We start from the raw sequence: 8,574 nt of genomic DNA, 5'->3' as shown, positions 1-8,574 counted from the left end.
AGAAACTACAATAAAAATTGACTTAAAAAGTTGTCAAAAGACTTGAGCAGACATTTCTCCACAGAAAATACACAAATTGCCAATAAGCCCATGAAAAGATGCCCAAAAATAATAAAAGGATATTTTTTATGGGAACTGGCTCATGTGATTATAGAGGCTAAGAAGTTCCATGATATGCATCTGCATGCTGGACAACCAGGAAAGCCAGTGGTGTAATTTAGTTTAGTCCAAAGTCCTGAGAGTGGTGGTGGTGCTGGTGTAAGGCCCAGAGTCAGAAGGCCCAAGAACCAGGAGCTCCAATTTCCCAAGGACAGTAGAAGATAGATGTCCCAGCTCAAGAAGAGAGAGAGAGAATTAGAAAATTTGCCCTTCCTCTGCCTTTTTGTTCTATGCAGGCCCTCAGTGGATTGGATGATGCCTTCCCACATTTTTGAGGGCCAATCTTACTCAGTCTACGGATTCAAATGCTTGCTAATCTCTTCCAGAAACACCCTCCCAGACACACCCAAAATAATGTTTTACTAGCTACTTAGACATCCCTTAACCCAATCAGGTTGACATATAAAATTAACTATCACACAGACAGACCAGAGTTCTAATTTGGACCTGCCACACAGTAACAATAGCAACTGGGTAGATTACTTCCCTTCTGTTTTTTTGTCTGTAAAGTAAGGGTAACAAGAATATAAATTTCATAGAGCCGTTGTGAGGATTAAATGAGGTCATGGGGGGCCGGCCCCGTGGCTCACTCGGGAAAGTGTGGCGGTGGTAGCACCGAGGCCACGGGTTCAGATCCTATATAGGGGTGGCCGGTGTGCTCGCTGGCTGAGTGTGGCACAGGCAACACCATGCAGAGGGTTGTGATCCCCTTACCGGTCAGAAAAAAAAAAAAAATGAGGTCATGCGCTATTATTAGTATATTATTAGTAATAATACAATAGCAGACCCAATTGATTCTTGACCGGGGCCTTCTAATTTCCACCCTAACCTGGCACCTAGTTCAGAAGAGCACATTAAGATAGTTAATAACTTATATTATCCACATTTAACTCGGCCAAGACCTCCTGATTTTTTCTATGGAATTTCACTCTACTCTGACCTATTCCATAGGGAAATCTATGTCTTCCTATAGATCTTCTCTCCTGGGTGATCTCGTCCAGATTCATGGCTTTAAATACCATCCATATGTGGATAATTCCTTAATTTATATCTCATTCTGACCTCTCTTATGAACTTCAGACTCATATATCCAACTATTTGACATCTCACTTGTATGTCTAATAGACATTTCAAACCTATATTTATTTATTTTTTCCTTTTTGTCTTTTTTACTGACCGGTAACAGGATCGCAACCCTCGGTGTTGCGCCCGCACCGCGCTCAGCCAGTGAGCAGGAACCAATCTCCACATGGGATCCGAACCCTCGGCAGGAGCACCGCCGCGCTCCCAAGCAGCACACTCTCCAGTGTGCCAACGGGCCGGCCCTCAAACCTATATTTAAAATAAAAGTCTTACATAAGCAACAAAAGAAAAAACAGATAAATTGGACTACATCAAAATGGTGCTTTGCCTCCCATGGATTTGTCACCCCTCTTCCCCTGGGTGACAGGGCCTCAAAGAATTACTCAAAGCCCATCTCTTCTGAGCAGTGAGAAGCCCTGAAGGGGTTAATCTCCTGGAATCTTCAAGAGAGAGGCATTCCTTCCATTTGGGAAATTAACCACGAATTGGGATTCTCTTCCTGCATTTATTCTCCAGACCAGGAAGTTACAGGAAAAGAACATAGGAAAAGATATCAGCTGGTAACATTTAGTAAAACAAGCAAAGTGACATTCCATAATGCAATTTGTAAAAAGCTAAGTTGATCCACCAACAAAAACTTGATCTTAGCAAACATTCTCTCTCCTTACAGCTATTTCCCAGTATCTTTACATATCAGTCAGTAACCTGTGTGTCCTCTGAGCCAGCAACCTTGCTGTGCTACAATTCTTTACCTTACAGCAGAGACTAGACTGGGGAAAAATCTCCTGTCTTTTGCAAGGTTAACATTTTATATATACTTTTAAGAAGTTAGGCTAAACCTAAAACTACAAGAAACTGTAAAATATATTTGCTTTATAAATGTAAGTATACTCCACATCAAAATATAAAACTTCTGTGCATAAAAAGCCACAATCAACAGTAAAATAGCAACTCATGGAATGGGAGAAAATATTTGCAAATCATATATCTGATAAGTGGTTAATATACAGAATATATAAATAATTCCTATAACTCAACAACAGAAACTACAATAAAAATTGACTTAAAAAGTTGTCAAAAGACTTGAGCAGACATTTCTCCATAGAAAATACACAAATTGCCAATAAGCCCATGAAAAGATGCCCAACATGGGCCGGCCCGGTGGCGCACTGCTACAGTGCGCCGCTTGGGAAGCGCGGCAGCGCTCCCGCTGAGGGTTCGGATCCCACATACAGACTGGCCGCTCACTGGCTGAGCAAGGTGCGGGAGCAACACCGAAGGTTGCGATCCCGTTGCCGGTCCCGGTCCGGTACAGGCGCGACACTGAGGGTTGCGATCCGTTGCCGGTCACGAAAAAAGACAAAAAGGAAAAAAAAAAAAAAAAGATGCCCAACATCACTAATCATCAGGAAAGTGCAAATCAAAACAACTTCACACCCATTAGGATGGCTACCATCAAAATAAACCAGAAAATAACAAGTGTTGGTGAGTGAATTAGTCCATTTCTGTTGCTTATAACAAAATACACGGAACTGGGTATTTTATAAAGAAAACGACATTTATTGCTTACAATTTCAGAGGCTAGGAAGTCCAAAGTCCAGGGAATACATCTGATGAAGGCTTTCTTTAGTGACATAACTTCAGTGATGGCAGGGTATCACATTGCAAAAATGGCAGAATGAAGAGAGCAGAGAGAGACTAACTTCTCATGTGCTCTACTTCTAAAGCCCTCAGAACCACACCCCTGACCACCGTTTTTAATCCATTCACATGGCATGGTCCTACAATCTAATCACTTCTTCATGGCTCTGCCTTTCAATTACCATAACAGGATTTCCCACCCTCAATAGTTACAGTGGGGATTAAGCTTCAATGAGGTTGGGGGGTTATCTAGTCTACAGCATTCTGCCCCTGACCCCCCCAAATTCATGTTGTTTTCACATACAAATACATTCATTTCTTCCCCAAAGTCTTAACTTGTTTCAACTCAAAAATCCAAAGTCTCAAAGTCCCGTCTATGAATTCAAAACAAGTTATCTATTTCGAAGATACAATGGTGGGACAAATAAAGAGTACATATTCCCATTCAAAAAGGGAGAAATAGGACAAAAGAAAGGGGTAGGTCCTTAGCAAGTCCAAAACCCATCAAGGCAGGCATTAAATCTCAAAGCTGGTGAATCATGTACCCTGACTCCATGTTCGATGTCCTGCACACACTGGTGCAGGGGCTGGGTCCCCAAGTCCTCAGGCAGCTCCATTCGTATGACTTTCCTGGTCTCAGTTGATGCTTTAGCTTTCATAGGCTGGTATTTCACTCTGGTAGCTCCACAGGTCTGGGGTCTCTATGGCAGTCCTGCTCTCACATCTCCACTAGGTATGGCGCTGTTGGGGTTTTTCTGCTGAAACTCTGACTCCACATTTCCGCTCAGCATCACTCTAGTGAAGACTGTCTGTGGTGACTCCACACCTGTAACAGATCTCTTCCTGGGCCCCCGACTTTTCCATACATCCTTTGAAATCAGGGTGAAGGCTCCCAAGCCTTCACAGCTCTTGCACTCTGCCAGCCTGAAGACCTAACACCACATGGATGACTCCAAGTCTTCTGGCTTTTATCTTCCAAAGCTGTGGGTCCAGCCACACCAGGGACAAGTTTGGGGTGCCGGTGCTGGAAGCAGCTTCCTGAGGTGGCCCTGGGTATCAAGCCCACGGAGGGCACCTCAGGCCTGTTCCCCAAGACCACTTTGTCTCCCTAGGCTTTGGCCCGAAATGGAAGGGTTGGCCCCAGAACCTTCTGCAATGCCTTCAGGGCCTTTTCCCCCTTCTCTTGATAATCCCTTTCTTTTGCACTAATCTTCTTAGCACCATTGCCTCTTTGTTCTGAAAGTGCTCTCTGCTTCTCTACCACATGGCCAGGCTGCAAATTTTCCAAATCTTTATACTCTGCTTCCCTTTAAATTTCAGCTTTATGTCATGCCTTTGCTGCCATAACTCAGAGTAGGCTGTTACAAGTAGCCACCTAGTTACCTGAATGTTTTGCTGCTTAGAAATTTCTTCCACCAAATACTCTGGTTCACAACTCTTAAGTTCCAGCTTCCACAAAGTCCTAGGACAAGGACATAATGCAGCCAAGTTCCTCATCAGTTCATAGCAGAGGTGATCTTTGCCCCCGTTTCCAGTGAGTCCTTTCTCATTTACATCTGAGACCTCCTTAGAATGGTCTTTACAGACCATATTTCTATCAGCATTCTGGTCACCACTACATAACCAGTCTGTAAAACATTCCAAACTTTTCCTTGTCTTTTTATCTTCTTCTGAGTCCTCCAAACTCCTCCAACCTTTGCCTAACACTCAGTTCCAAACCCACTTCCACATTTTCAATTATTTGTTATAAGCATAAGCAACACCCCACTTCTCTAGTACCAATTTTCTATATTAGTCTGTTTCTGTTGCTTATAGCAAAATACATGGAACTGGGTATTTTATAAAGAAAACATTGCTCACAGTTTCAGAGGCTAGGAAGTACAAAATCCAGGGAATACATCTGGTGAAGGCTTTCTTTGATGGTAACTTCAGTGACAGCAGAGTATCACATTGCTCACAGTTTCAGAGGCTAGGAAGTACAAAATCCAGGGAATACATCTGGTGAAGGCTCTCTTTGATGGTAACTTCAGTGACAGCAGAGTATCACATTGCAAAAATGGTGGAGCAGAGAGAAACTAACCTCTCATGTGCTCTACTTTTAAAGCCCTAAGAACAATGCCCTTGACCACCATTTTTAATCCATTCACTAGGGCATGGTCCTACAATCTAATCATGTCTTCAAGTCTCCACCTTTCAATTACCATAATAGGATTTCCTACCTTCAACAGTTACAGTGGGGATTAAGCTTCAATGAGGTTGGGGGGGCATCCAGTCTACAGCAGTGAGATTGCATAAAAACAAAACAAAAAACAAGTGTTGGTGAGGATGTAGAGAAATTGGCACCCTTGTGTGCTTGTTGATGGGAATGTAAAATTGTACAGCAGCCAGAGAAAAGAGTATGATGGTTCCTCAAAAAGTTAAACATAGAATTACCATATAAGTATGATCCAGCACTTCCACTCCAGGGGACATACCCAAAAGAATTAAAAGCAGGTACTCAAATAGATATTAGTACACATGTTCATAGTAGCATCATTCACAATAGCCAATAGGTGGAAGCAACCCAAGTGTCCATCAATAGATGAATGGATAAAGAAAATGTAGTATATACATACAATGGAATATTATTCAGCCTTAAAAAGGAATGAGATTCTGGCACATGCTACAACAAGGATAAAACTTGAGGACATCATGCTGCTAACTAGCAAAAAAACAGTCACAAATGGACAAATACCATGTGGTTCCACTTATATGAGGCACCTAGAGTGGTCAAATTCATAAGGACAGAAAGTAAAATGGTGGTTGACAGGGATGGGGGTAAGTAGGGACTGGGGAGTTATTGTTTAATAGGTACAGAGCTTCAGTTTTGCAAGATGAAGAGTTCTAGATAGATGGTGGTGATGGTTGCACAAAAATGTAAATATACTTAATGCCACTGAATTGTACTTAAAATGGTTAAAATGGTAAATTTTATGTTATGTGTGTTTTGCCACAATTTTTAAAAAGCAAAAAACACAAAATAAACCAATTAATTTCCCAAACCCCTATTCTACCAAATTTCCCCATTTCAAAAACTGGCATGAAAAGCCACAAGATGCTTAGGCTAAAAATCCAGGAGTCATCCTTAATTTCCTTCCCTCATGCTCATATCAAATAGTAGGTCATGTCACTTTTTGCTTCCAAAATATTCTGAATTCATCTATGTATCTCTTTCACATATAGTACTCTAGTTCAGGACATCGTATACTTTTTCTTATGATTCTGTAATAACTTCCTAATCAGTCAGCCTGTTTTTATTCTTGTCCTCTACAGTTAATTCTCCATACAGCAAGCCAGAATGCTCCTTTTATGATAGAAATCAGACTTGATCTTTTCTCTGCTTAGAAATACTGTACTCTGATAGTTTCTCACCTAGAATAAAATTCAAACTCCTTGCCACTGTCTACAAGGCTCTAGATGATCTGGCTTCCACATAAACTGGCCTCCTGCCAATGTCACTGACTTATGAGGTCCTGTCACTGCTCACTATGAACACAATGTTCCAGTCATGCTGATCTTCCCTCTGTTACTCAGACACCCAGAGCACATCCCTTACCACACAGTCTTTGCACTTGCTGCTCTTCTGCTTGGTACACTTGCTTCCCAGATCTTCACATGACAGGTTCCTTCTCATTCCTCGCATCTCAGCTCAGATATCGCCCTCTCAGAAAAGTATTCACTCAATATTCTGTCTAAACTAGCCACTCTACTGCTCCAGCCCATATGACCTCCACACATATCCAAATCTATGGAGAACACATAGTTCTTAAGGTACTTCTTCAGGGTCAGTAACAAAAATAAAACTAATAATTATAGTTAATATTGATTTTGCACTTTACGTGTATGAGGCACTTGAGCTAAGCACTACTATCCCAGGAAATTAGGCTTAGAAAACTTTAAAAATTTGCCCAAGCTCACAAGCTAGGAATTGAATGAGTCAGCAGTTGAATACTGGTTTTCTACTACTGTATATCCAGAAGCTATGCTCTTAACCAATGCACTATACTGTCTCTTATTGTAGTAGTAATTGTAAGGTTCATCTGTAAAATTGTATTCTGTGGAACAGAAGCAAAAACAAATCAAGGAGTTATAGATGTCTATTCTTCTGGATTTTAATGTAACATATTGTTTGGTTCAAATAATCTGTGTTAGTTATCTATTGCTACATAACATAATATGCCAAACTTTAAGAGTTTAAAACAACAAACATTTATTATCTCTCATAGTTCCTGAGAGTCAGGAATCTGGGAACCACTTAGCTGGGTGGTTCTGATTCAGAGTCTCTCATCAAGTTGTAGTCAAGTTGTTGGCATTCATCTCAAGACACAACCAACGCTAAAGGAGCTGCTTCCAAGCTCACTCAAGATTGTCAGTGGGCCTCAGTTCCTCACTGGCTGTTGGTAGACTTCACTGCTTGCCATCACATGGGCCTCTCAAAGGGCTGCTTACAACATGCCCGTTTGCTTCTCCCAGAGTGAAAGAGAGAACACCACAAATAGAAATCTTTTATAATATAATCAGGGAAGTGATGTAAGTACAATCACTTCTGCAATCCTGGTACAAAGTGGGAGGGACATGCACAAGGGATGAATACCAGCAGGCAGGGATCATTGGGTGGGTGCCATCTTGGAGACAAGCTACTACATCTGCTAGCATTTCAATTCATTTAATCTAGGGTTCTAAACCTGAAACTGCTATCTGCCATATAAATCAGTTTTAGTTTCTCTTATATATAATAAAGGAACAACCTAATTCAGAATCTCAAGGAATAAAGGAACTTGAGTAACTGACTCAGATTTAGTTCTCTCTCTCAAAAAAAGATGTAATTTAAACACTAATAATGTTCAGATAGTAATCACAGTACCACCTACAACTGGAAGATGCCGCCCCAGGTTGCTCTTTGCTTTGTGTATGTGGACAAGCCATCTATGACAACTGGTTTATTTTCTTAAAGATGTAGGACTTCTTTGGTAGTCGTTGAATTGTTTTCAAACCCTTTCAGGAGTGTTTTCTGATGTCCAACTGATATTTTCCTAATGTTAAAATAAGACTTTTTTTACCTCGTTTGGTTTGAGTCAACATTCTTCTCATAGGAACTTTCATTTATTCTGAAATATTAAAATATTTTAGGATACAAGAAACAGGCTTATTTTCAAGAAGCTTCACTTTCTTTTTCAGTTAGTCTCAGATAAGGACTCTTCCTTGAGATAAGATGTTAGAAAGAATTAAGTACATGAAGGGACAGCCATCCATCTTTAGGAAGCAGAAATAGTGAACAGTAATTGTAAAGAAATGACTAGGGCTGGCCAGTTAGCTAGCTGGTTAAAATGTGGTGCTGGATACACCAAGGTCCAAGGTTAGATCCCTGTACCAACAAGCCACCAAAAAAAAAAAAAAGAAGAAAGAAAGAAAGAAAGAAAAGAAAAGAAAACAAATATCAATACCTGTGATAACATTTTAATCATAATTTTAAAAAAACCTACTGTGTGCTTTATAGAAATATTTATATTTCCTTGTGTAAAACCTGCTGACAAGCGTAGCTTTCCCTTCTATATTTTTATTTTCAATTTAGAATACAGTCACTATGAAATGCTGTTTATCCAACAGCTGATTTTTTTTTTTTTTTTTTTTTTTTTTTTTTTTTTTTTTTTT

The sequence above is a fragment of the Galeopterus variegatus genome, unplaced genomic scaffold (genome assembly GCF_000696425.1).
Source record: "Galeopterus variegatus unplaced genomic scaffold, G_variegatus-3.0.2 Scaffold9016, whole genome shotgun sequence".
Lineage (NCBI taxonomy): Eukaryota > Metazoa > Chordata > Mammalia > Dermoptera > Cynocephalidae > Galeopterus > Galeopterus variegatus.
The sequence above is the reverse complement of the archived record's forward strand: the minus strand, read 5'-3'. Positions refer to the sequence as shown.